Source organism: Phalangium opilio, unplaced genomic scaffold (genome assembly GCF_054372755.1).
Source record: "Phalangium opilio isolate 3A_F unplaced genomic scaffold, DU_Popi_V2 ptg000082l_1, whole genome shotgun sequence".
Taxonomy (NCBI): domain Eukaryota; kingdom Metazoa; phylum Arthropoda; class Arachnida; order Opiliones; family Phalangiidae; genus Phalangium; species Phalangium opilio.
The window spans coordinates 2,626,553-2,638,527 of NW_028324189.1; the positions used below are offsets into that span (position 1 = coordinate 2,626,553).

The 11,975-nt window shown below is 35.6% G+C and overlaps 1 long non-coding RNA gene across 1 annotated transcript; it reads left to right on the forward strand.

The window, feature by feature from the left end:
- The first annotated feature begins 3,477 nt into the window (after nucleotides 1-3,477).
- On the forward strand, nucleotides 3,478-5,265 carry LOC149650902 (uncharacterized). The gene is made up of 2 exons (XR_016370858.1): nucleotides 3,478-3,738; nucleotides 5,098-5,265. It is a non-coding gene; the product is annotated as an uncharacterized LOC149650902 (long non-coding RNA).
- The last annotated feature ends 6,710 nt before the right edge of the window (nucleotides 5,266-11,975 follow it).

Consider the following 11,975-nt stretch of genomic DNA (forward strand, 5'->3'; position numbering starts at 1 on the left):
CAAATGGTGACCCGGTTGTCAAAATGTCATAGAACATTTTCAACTCAATTAACCGCTCGTAGAACTCACTGTATTCTTTTAGAACCACCCTGTAAAGCGAATTGGGCTAATAGGATAAACACTAAAGGTGTATGCCATACCGAGAGGATTTTAAACTCGCTCGAATTCCGAAACAAGCTAGAGAAATTACCCCTTAGCTGCGCTAATAACGAAAAATACAGGCAAATGTCAAAAGGCATCATGAAGGTTTATAATACGGTGCTAACTTATACAGGAGCCAATATGTCTGCCTTTAGAAAAAAAAATCCCTCTTCATGCAGAAACGTATATACAGAAGTAATGTTTTAATGAACGCATGCTCTATATAGAATAGAGCCATTTTATTAAACCATTAAATGGTTGTACCCTTGACCGTATTATACCTATTCAAGGTATATTACCATAAGTTTATAAGATATGCTCCATAAGTATGACGCTACCTATACTTCGTAATGCTAGAGACTTACAGCTCGAGCTAGTTCGAGAACGACGTGGTCGAGAATTGACTACACAGTCCATCTTCCTATTTAGTCTGCATTACTAAGCCTTTAACAGCGCCTCACCAAACGTGGCTTTACGTTAATCTATGACCTACCTCACTCATTTCATGACAAGCTCCATTTTGTAACCAGTGACAAACGTATGGTGAACATATCTTATGAACTAATGATATTACTAAGTTCTTTTATTAATAAGATATGTTCCATAAGTATGACAATACCTATACTTCGTAATGCTATAGAGCCAGCTAGTTCGAGAACGACAAGCGAGAATTGAGTATACAGTCCATCTTCTTATTTAGACTCTACTAAGCCTTTAACAGCGCCTCACCAGGCGTCGCTTTACGTTAATCTATGACCTACCTCACTAATTTCATGACAAGCTCCAGTTTGTAACCAATGACAAACTTATGGTGAACATATCTTATGAACTTATGATATATTACTAAGTTCTTTTATTAAAAGCCAATTTAAGCAATACCAGAAAAAGAATTCCCAAACCAAACCAAACCAAAGCAATTAGCTGTTTTTATGTGCACTTATACAAAAATTAAGGAGTTTGCTTTGAACACAACTCTTAATGGTTTAACTAAACTTCTTTAATGATCGTCATGTTTTTTCCATAGCATGCATTTCACTATTAGCATTGCGGCATTTAACTTAATCGGTATTCAAAAATCTAAAATGTATAGAGTTAGCGCAAAAATGTTTGTAAAACAAATCCAGCTATAACATCATTGGAAACTACTAATACCGTATTGCAGACCATGTACCTCGTAGAAAGCTGGTACACCGCAACATTATGGTAATATTGTTGACCTTAGCTAAACTATATCATTTAAGGAAGTACGTACCGCACGTGTACTAGTTGACGTAATCATCATTCAAAGATACTTAGGTATTCAGCGCAAATGCAATTACAATTTTTTTCGAACAAATGGTATTTGTCTACACTATATTTGGACACGTGTATTATTATAGAATGAGTAATTCAGGCTCTCTTCATATACAGTTTTAAAAACATGAAAATGTAAAAGGATTTGGAAAAAAATTTATACGGAATTACATAAAAAGGTTCCATTATAAAATTTGCATAAATTCAATATTTTTAAACAAAAAGTAGTAACTAAAGCTTGCGAACCCCCCTTAATGTACTTAAAGTGCTGTGCCCAATATACAGGGTGTTGGGGGGTAGTACTGGTATAGTGATGTTTGCAGAATGTTTCATATATCAATATGAGAAACAAAAAATTGGTTCTAGAGAATGTAAAAATTGACAGAAAAATGTGTATTTCAACATGTAAAGCCTCGTTCTTTCTTTTGATTTTTGGTCAATTTATTAAACTCGCAAATATCCAAAAGTATCCAAAAATCCTGCAAAAAGTAGGTAACATTCTAGACTAGTCCTCACTTTAAATATTTCCAAGGGATGTCTATCTTGTGGTCAATTAGAGATAAATACTTAAACCTCCATATTTAATTGCGTATGACTCCTTTCTAGGGGTAATATGGCAGGTCGATATTCCGAATACATAACTTAGTTACAAATATACAAAAATATTTGGTAATCGTTTAAACTTACGTAAAAAGGGAGTGATTTGGTACCATTCCGAGATATCAGAACCGGGTCCCATGGGTGCAAGGATCCGAGCAAATGTTTTTGAAGTTTTTTTAAATGAAGGAGGGGCCTTAAAGGATGAATTTAGTGAATTTAGCCAGGATTTTGATCTCTTAGGTAACGCGTGATTACCAGAGCAATGAGGGACATTCGCCCCAATTACTGTCCATGGACCACTGGTCAAAGAAGGTTTACGTATATATATATATATATACATGTACATGTAGTCCCATAAGGAACCTCTCGGTTTAAAAAACATATATTTTCCAAAAGTCAACCTTCCAATTAAACGTCAACCAAGAAATTTCAAGATTATTATTATCGATTCGTTTTTTCTCCCATTTCCAAAAAAATAAATGTATATGAAAATAAAATATGTGACGGTAATTACATAGATCATTAAAAATACGTCACGCATTGGTCGTGAATTAAATATTAGTTAGAGAAATTCATTTCCCTTCGAAAAAAATATATATTTTTCGCTTATATCAACCGAACTGGGTAAAGATTTCAAATGAAAAGTTTAAAAGTTCAATTTTCAAATTAAAAATTATAAGTATAGGTTTATCGGTAATTGAATTTATATTAAACTCAAGGTGTGTGTACGTGTGTCTGTATGTGTATGATGAATGGTGGTTGGTTAAGTAAGATTAAGTTTGGAGTTATTTTCTTCCCAATATATTTTCTAAGATGCAACTTAGTAAATTTACTATACAATCTCTTTTGCAAAAAAATTTTTCATTAACTTCACACAAAGAATCTCAACGTTTTTTAACAATGAATAGACACAAAGTGAACCACTATAGCGTATCATTGTAAAAAGGAACCACACCTAAAAACGAATAAATCCCGCGTACTCTATTGGCGCATAGCTCATTAAAAACACGTACAGGGCATTTAATGAATAAATATATATATATATAAGTTCATAAGATATGTTCACCATAAGTTTGTCTCTGGTAACTTAGAAACTGGAGCTTGTCGTGAAGTGAATGAGGTAGGTCATAGATTCGAGGTAAAGCGAAGACGCCTGGTGAGGCACTGTCAAAGGCTTAGTAAGTTCAGACTAAATAGGACCTAGATGGAAGTCCTGCAAAATTAACCACCGAGTGTAGGACTTCAATTCTCGCTTGTCGTTATAGCTCGAGCTGTAAGTCTCCAGCATTAGGAAGTATAGGAATTGTGATACTTATGGAACATATCTCATAAGCTTATGATATAAACTATACTTGAATTGTAAGACTCTTGGGGAGGGCGAGATTAGTTATCAAAGATAAAGAAGAGGATGTTTGGATCTTCGTCAGGCTCTGGAAAATATATTTATATTTTTTTAATAAGCCCCGCCTATAGCCCACTCTCATGAAAATTTTCAGAAAAACGACAGTGTTTGTATATATTTTTATTCACAATATAAAAACTACAATGATATTTTTTTCCATGCTTGAAGGGTCTAAAGATGTCTAAAATGTCATCGCCCTGATTACCATACAGTGTCTCAACTGACTGACTACTTTGAATCAAGAAAAACCCTCCACCCTCAAGATCTCGTAGGTCAATGGATTGATATTACTACTGATACTGGTAATTATGAAGTAATTGCAAATTAAACCATCACCTCAATTACAATTATCAATAAATTAGCTAAAAGACGAAAACCTGACTCCCAATTGAATCTAATATAAGTTGAAACATAAACTAACCAAGCCTAACAGACACCTAACCCTAATCTAAACCGAACTTACCAACTTTAACCGAACGATCACACCATAAATCCAATGGGAGTCAGGTTGCAATTTTATCCCCAATAGATCTATTCTATAGAAATTTAATTATTAACGGTAATAGTTAGTATAGGGCGCTGTCGGTTAGCTGTGCCATAGGGGCTAGCCACCACCCCTCTATGCATTGTAAAGGCGTTAGATAAGTGGCAATAAGTCGCAAGATGACTTGGTCCAATTAGCTAGCTGAACTTTATTTAAATTATTACGTTATCACAAACCAATACTAATGATAGTAGTAATTAGGACTTAATTTCAAACTATCACAGGTTAATTTCCGGTGGAGACCTTTTTAGTTATTTGAACTTTCTCATACGCTATTCTTATTAGCCAAAAGTTAGATTTTCCTAGGGAAATAATTAAAAGGTGTATGATTTTCGGAAGCCTCGTGTATCACGCACGACGTAACGGAAATGACCATAACGAGCTTCCGTTTCCTACACGAGATTATATGGCGGGTCTAAATACCTCCTAACAAGCGTCCCTCTTGTACTTTATGACCATTAAATTTGAAGATTCCCATCACTGACGCCGTTTTCGCGGATTAATAGATCACAAAAATTTGATTGTTTCACTTCACATCAGAGTAAGGAACAAATAACAATTGGATTTCAACGTCTATCCGGATGTAATAATTTAAAATATTAAAAAATATATACTCCTATAGCTAAGTAGATTTCAGTTATCCCTCTATTTTTCTTTATCAATTAAATTTATTTAAATTTAAATAGTTGAAGGAACTTACCATAAAAGCGCCCTTAATATATTGTACTTAAAAGTTTAAATTTCACAAGAATTTTCACGAGTTAAGCTTAATCTGAAATTAAAATTGAAAAATCACGTGTAACAATTCTCGCGCCAAACTTGAAAGAGCACGAGACTTTTTCGTACACGTTTTAGATTAATTTCTTGATCAATTAAAAACTTCTCTTTTTGTTAATAAACAAAATGCGAAGTTTTTTAGTTAATTATTAATTACAATATAATACCCCATAAAAAAAAAATATAATGCTTTTTATGGGAAGATAACCCTAAAAAGTATGATTTCTTTCGTTTAATATTACAAACGGGCATCAGGCCTAATGTACAGGCTGTAGAATTAAATTTTAATTAATTATAAAATATTTAGTAGACTAATTTAATAACTTTTTTAAAAAAACAGGTTTTGGTGGTAAATTAGAAGGCAGATGGCAGACAAAGTGATCACCGAAGAACAAGCCAGCTGACAAAATTAATACATACATACATATAAATATAAATAAATAAAATTCATATTATTAAAAACCTGTATATAAATAATATGCCTGAATAAAAAACTTGCTCTTAATACATTTAAGAGAATTTCTTTAAAACAAAAGCCAAAAAAATTTTTTTTTCAGGAGAAGAGCATTTCTAAACAGGTGCGATTCGAGACACAATCCCTCCTCTACCTAAACCTAACCACCTCCAATTTCTTGTTTGCTTTTTTAAAGCGCGCTTACGTATACTTAATGTCTAGTGAATGAACAACGTTTTTGCGACTTCCGGAAGTGTCGACAAGAGCATTAGTGCCAAAATGACACTGAGCAAAATCGTCATCAAGAGACTGTTTTTCTTCAAAAAACTTGGACTCATTCGCATCTATCTACGATTAAGTGTCAAATGGGCAAGACTTTTAGCTTATTTTAAACAAATAACGTAATACCACAAGTTTATAATACTTCTCTTCGAGAGAAGTGTACAAGCACAAAGCGGGGGGAGGGTAATTGTAACATGATTCTTCCCAACATCATTTTACATTTGGAGTGTACAAGGTTACTAAATCGAATCACATACGCGATAAATAGTTCCCTCATCATTACTATATTAGCGTTTAACTATTTGTGCTTGTTTAAGTTTTGTCCCACGTCAAGACAATCAAGGTTTGTTGGTTGATTGCTGAGGATTTAGTACCAAACAGTTGTAGAATTCACCCTAGCACGGTGCGACGCCCATCTGAAGTTTGATGAACGGGAGAGCAAACAAAAAGGGGTCAACCTGGGAAGAATCATGTTACATAACTAAAGTACCAAGAAGATACAGAGTGTCATCCTTCTTCTATTATCCCCTTCTGGTATTATCTAAATTATTGCAGAACAAAATCATTTAACACGTAAGATTGGAATGAAAATATTGATCTTGTGTTGCTAGTTTATCTCAAGAAGTAAGATGAAAACCACGTGGCTTGATTTAAATATAAAAACATACAAAATACTTGATATAAACTTGCTCAATAACTGTAAATTTCACATAAAACTAAGTGCGAACGAAACTGTACATGATCGTGCCTGGGAAGTCAAGTGATCTTATTTCCCGTCGATGTTACACCTGGTGTTACAGCATTCAAAAGTCCGCTTAACACAAAGCTTTCCCTTAAGTTTCTTTTTTTTTCTCTGTCTCTAAACTCATCTTCCATCCCTATCACGCGACTTAATACGCGCCAAAAGCATCTTCGCGGACAAAAAATATACATGGTATTAAATAACATAGACTTTTCTTTTACACCGGAATATTTTTATTTACCAAAGCACTATAGGCCTATTGAGTAACGCGAGTTTCGTATATATAGACACGCGCACGTTATAATCTTTAAGGTAAAATTAAGGGAATAGACCCTGAGGGGGGAATATTCATTTCTAATTAGAACCAACGGAAATTGTAAAAAATAAGAAATCGGAAGTTGCCTGGGCAAAAACTGCTTCGCAAGTCCGTCCGTCCGAATGGAGGGACGACCCCATTCCCGTATATACCAGGTGTAATTTTGTAGAATCAATGAACTTGAGACCACTATCATCAAGATGACCAGATGATGGATAATGAAAAATAAAAAAAAAAACATTTTTCTAACTAATATGAAATATAATTGTTTTTCTCTTGGGAATGGTTCTAAACTAAGCAGTTAAACTTTCAGTATTTGTTTACACTGCTACCGGTGTAAGATAATCCGACATTGATGCATCGGCCATAGTTGGTGAAATTTAACTTGTAAATTTTATTTAACAGACGTTTTGTTAAACGTTATTCCTAACTTCTCGGTTGTTAGATGTATTTCCGGTGTCTCTCGTCAATTTCAACTCAATTTGGGATTCACTATGATAGGGGCACCGGATATACGCCCACCTGAATCCCAATTAAAAAAGGTGCTGTATGAAATGTCTCCCCTCTTCATTATGTAACGTTTCCGTTTCTAAGTTAACTAAGTTTTTATTTTTATCTATTAATCTTATCGAAAATCTTAATTTAAAAATGAATTTCATTACATGAAACTAGCATCAAAGCTACCTGGCTTTCTTCGTCAGACCAATGGGACATTATTATTATTGGTTTTTGGGTAGCCATTTTAAAATATGGCGGAAAATCGATCGAACCCCAAAGGATTAGTACAGACTAAATAGAAAGATAGAGTGTAGGACTTCAATTCTCGATTGTCGTTCTCGAACTACCTAGCATTACGAATTATAGGTAGTGTCATACCGAGGGTGTAGGCACTTGAGAACTCAGGTGTACAATATGACTTGAACTCAACGTACTGTCTAAGTTGAACTGTGAGTTGCGAAGGATTTGAACTCAATGCACTGTCAAAGCTGAACTCTTTTGAACTCAGGTGTACGCAGAAATCCAGAGCGTCTACCCGATCCTCGAGTCATATTTATGGAACATATCTTATAAACTTATGGTACATTGATAAAGATTTTGCTCGTTTGACAAATATTGATTGGGTCATTATGAGTTGGGCCTCGCTTCATTAGTAGAAATTCTAAGAGAGAGGTTATAGAATCTAGAGAAAAGGAACCGTGAAGTATCGCTATTATGCCTTCAATGAACTGAATACATTGCCTTAAAAAAGGAGAACCGATTCGAATTGATTTTAAAAACCTCGATCATCTCGCGAAGGTCGTCGACGTTTGGGCGCTCGTTATTGGTTGCCTTAAGTAATTTTCTTCAAAAGAATTAACTTATTTCTAGGCGTGACGAGCCGAATTACATCGTTTTCTGTCTAATATTTCGAATCAAAAGTATAAACAGACCCTTGGGCCATGTTTCACAGACGTTTTTACCCCTTTCCCCAAAAAATTCGAGACTATTCTGTGTTTAATTTATAATTGCATGAAATGAAAATTACTTTCTGCAGCAAAACTAAAAACTACTTGTGAGCAATAACCCCGTTACTATAGTGGGTAGCATCTACACACATACAAATTTCTTACTCCCTATTTCGTTAAGAAAAAATTGATAAATAGTGGAGCTTACACCGCTCTTTGGTTGGTCTTTTGTGCCCCACAAGTTTTGCTTTTGAAACTTTTAACAAATTAACACGGTTCGGTTCAGGAAAGAAGATTAACGAAGCAGCAAAACGTTTCGCGGTGGAGGTCCAGAGCTCTAGAATCAAGCTTTTTCTTTAACGAATTTTTAAACATTTTGAAGAGAAGGAGGTGGCCCGTTTCTTGACGTACGGAGTAGACAACCGCCTAAGTTTTTGGATAAGTCATATTTGTTTGAAAAATGTCCCTGTCGGCGGAATCGACAACACCAATCTACCTTCCGTAAAAAGAAATACTTCAACGGAATTCTACCCTTGCACTTTCAATTACCAAAAACCCTAAAAACCCATCAACCACACCCTGATGCCCCATTCCCTCCCTCTTAGTTATAACTACAAAAAAACTGTGGAAAGAGATATGTATGTAAGAAATTTATCAAAAAATTGTCTAAAAAGAAAACAGGATTCAAATATTATTCAGCACCGCGAGTCCAATGCACTCAATTCCATGAAAATTTCAAAGTTTGTCAGATCGAGCTTATGTATATATACTAACAACTACAGCGTGCTATCTAGGCCCCCATTATTTGACCCCCTGTTGCTTAATTTCACACTCTCCAAGTCTCAAGGCGCTTCGATTACTTGCCATTAGGTAATGACAGGGGACCAACATCGCGGTAACCTCGATTTTTTTTTTTCGGTTTTCACGTTTAGAGTCGTGGCTAGCTAGCATCTTCCTATAAACCAAAATGAGATTATCAAGGAGGGGGAAGAGTCGAAAGATCGGCCATTCCACTTGTCTATATTGGAAACTTTGTAAAAGCGGTCCAAGCCAGCTGACCGTTTTGACCTCTAACGCGCAGCTTCCGAATGACGTACACTTCTTCCATCCTGGTTTCCAGGCTAAAGATGAAATATATTTTTTCTAAGCCCCGGCCAGATTTTGATGCGCAGCGTCAAGAAACAAACTAAGGAAATGATGGAAAACGCGCCTTGTCATCGAAACAATAAGATACGTACGGCAATCTTGATGTCTATATTTTTTAGTGGCGGTGAGTTTGCGCTACATGAGAAATAAGCAAAAATACGATAACAATTGTTTCCTAGCTGACTGAGAAGTTTCCTTTGTTTGCGGCTTACGTTTTTGGATATTTTTGTCTACGAAAAGTTGTGTCATGAATGATTGAACGGAGGGGAATATTGTTCGAAAGAAAATACCGAGAAATACACGCGTATTACGCTAAAAAAACCAGGTGCCCAAGAACGTATGCCCTTGAAATTACCCAAGATTAATTATCACTATAGATTTCCTAAACAGCTTTCCAGTAATTTCGTTAATAGCTCTGTCACTATTGTATAGTTGAAATGAATACTTAATTACATCCTGTTATCCACTCTTGTAATAGACAAGCCGATGACGCAGTTATAAAGATCAAAATCAATTTGATTAGCATAGATTGAAATCAAATTAGAAACTAAATAAAACCCTCTCGCTTTTAATCAAAACTCAAACTGATGCGTTTCATTTCTCTAACTGACATTGCAATGATATAGATTATTTTAATTGAATTACTGATGAGTTCGTATACCCATCTCTCTTAACTTAAACAAATCTCGGTGATGAACCACCTAATCTCTAAATGATGAATTGCATTACCAATACAGAGGTGGGTGAACTACGATTCTGGTTTCTCCCTTTATTTTGGAAGGCACGCTGTTTTGGTTTGGGGTAATGGGTTTAATTCGATCAGAGGCGAATTTGCGAAAAGCAGAAGCGACTTGATGTTAACTCGACAAGAGATACAATAGTTGAATAGCCGGGACTGTATAATTACGTTGGCTACCTCTGGCCCTAACGCGTCAAAATATGAATACCAAAAGAACCCGAAATCGATGATCCTATACCCGCAGCGTACACCATCCCACTCCAATTCAAGGAGCTTCAAAAACTCTAAAATTCAATCGACTCATCTTTTTACTTTTCCCATCTAAAGTGTGCGTTATCTCTCCCGAGAAGTATCAGAATGATCTCGTTCAACTCCAGTTCAAAATAATCAATTTGAACTCTAGTTCAAAATAATCAATTTGTACTGACCAAGAACTGAGGCGAACTGTTAAGCTTTGTGTTAGGTAGTGAGCATGAAACAATCTCTGGGATGCCTGCTTCCAAAACAAAGTAAGGAGCTAAGTAAGACTAAAATCACATACATTTAAACCATCTATTTACTTTGGTTATGACCAAGAAGTAATATCTAGTTTATTAGGGAGAAGGTGTAAGATGCCTAAGTATTCGCGCGCCGTAGTCCCAATCCCCCTTTCAAAATACAAGGGGGGACGTAAAAGGAGGCCGGGCTATTTCGGCTCTCCTCAGTCGGAAAATACGTCATTTTCGTCATTCGCGTAGCACTGACGTGAGTTTTCATGAACCAATGAGATGCTGGTTGTAATTTAGAGGCGGCGATTAACTCCGGACCTACTATACGTTTAGACTGGAGATAAAGCTGGAAATGTAGATGAATGAATTTATACCTTCTCCCTAATAAACTAGATATCATTTCTTGGTATGACCTACGTTTATTGGCGACAAAACTTTAACGATTTATAAGGGATGTTTAAACTTGGACGACCCAAGCCAAATAATTAAGTATGCCGATAAATACGTTTAATTTGGCTCATGATCAAAAGTTAGAGGGATCAATTGGAAGAGTTTAAAGGCTGGGCTTGGCCATCTCATTCGTTCTCCCTTGGCAAAATTTCACACTTTAATTCTTGTTGACACGCGTCAAAGTAATTACCCTCCTCTTTTATCTCAACTCGGCGCCCCGGCTTAAGACGTTTTTTTTTTCCCGCGCGTTTAGGTCCTAGATATTGGTGGGAATAAGAAAGACGCCGCGCTACGGCTTTTCCAGACATTGATTGAAAAGAAGGCCGGTTCCAGAAGCAACAGCACCTCGAGAAAAATTTCTCCAAGCGGGTTTTACTGACTCTCCTAGCTTTAATCACTAACTACGAACGGGGTGCGAAGTTTGCCACTTTTTTTTGGAAGACGCGGACGCCCTAAGAAAAGGAAAAGGTGAAAAAGGGGAGAGAATGATAAAAAAAGATGCCTTCTAAATTAGTGATGCCCGGGATCTAATTAAAATCGTGACGAACTGTACGTAGTTGGTCACGACCGAGGCATGGCAACACTTTTAAAGTAAAGGGTCCTCACTTTGGTAAAATATCTACAAACCCGTAGGTAGGTATTTGGCGTAGGGACATTACTTCATTTCAAGCTAATCTATCTTCCAAGAAAAAAAGTAGTCAACATATAACATTATCTATATGATATCTAAACTTATTACAAATTCAAGTATTACTAGTTGGATACCGTATGAATTAATGTCAATTATAGAATTTGCCCTAAAGCTGGGTCGATCTGTTATTTGCTTTGGCTGTTTAGTTTCAAGTTTGACAAAAGTTGTAATGATTTAAAAGGGTACATATTTTCCCAGTGGGGTATTAAAAACAAAGTAACTATAATAAAACTATACTAATTAAATATAATGCTTAATAATTTCGTGACAGAATTAATAGGTTATATTCGCAGACGAAAAACGGTGTTAGACCCTGAACAGACTTTCTTGTTTTTCAATCAAAATTGCTTTGATTTTTCCCATAAAACTCCCAATACCGTAAAGCTAAATATAAAATATTAAATACAGAAATGAGAATACCGGAAAAAAAATAAAGCAATTAACCCACCTTTCGCGTGCAAAACT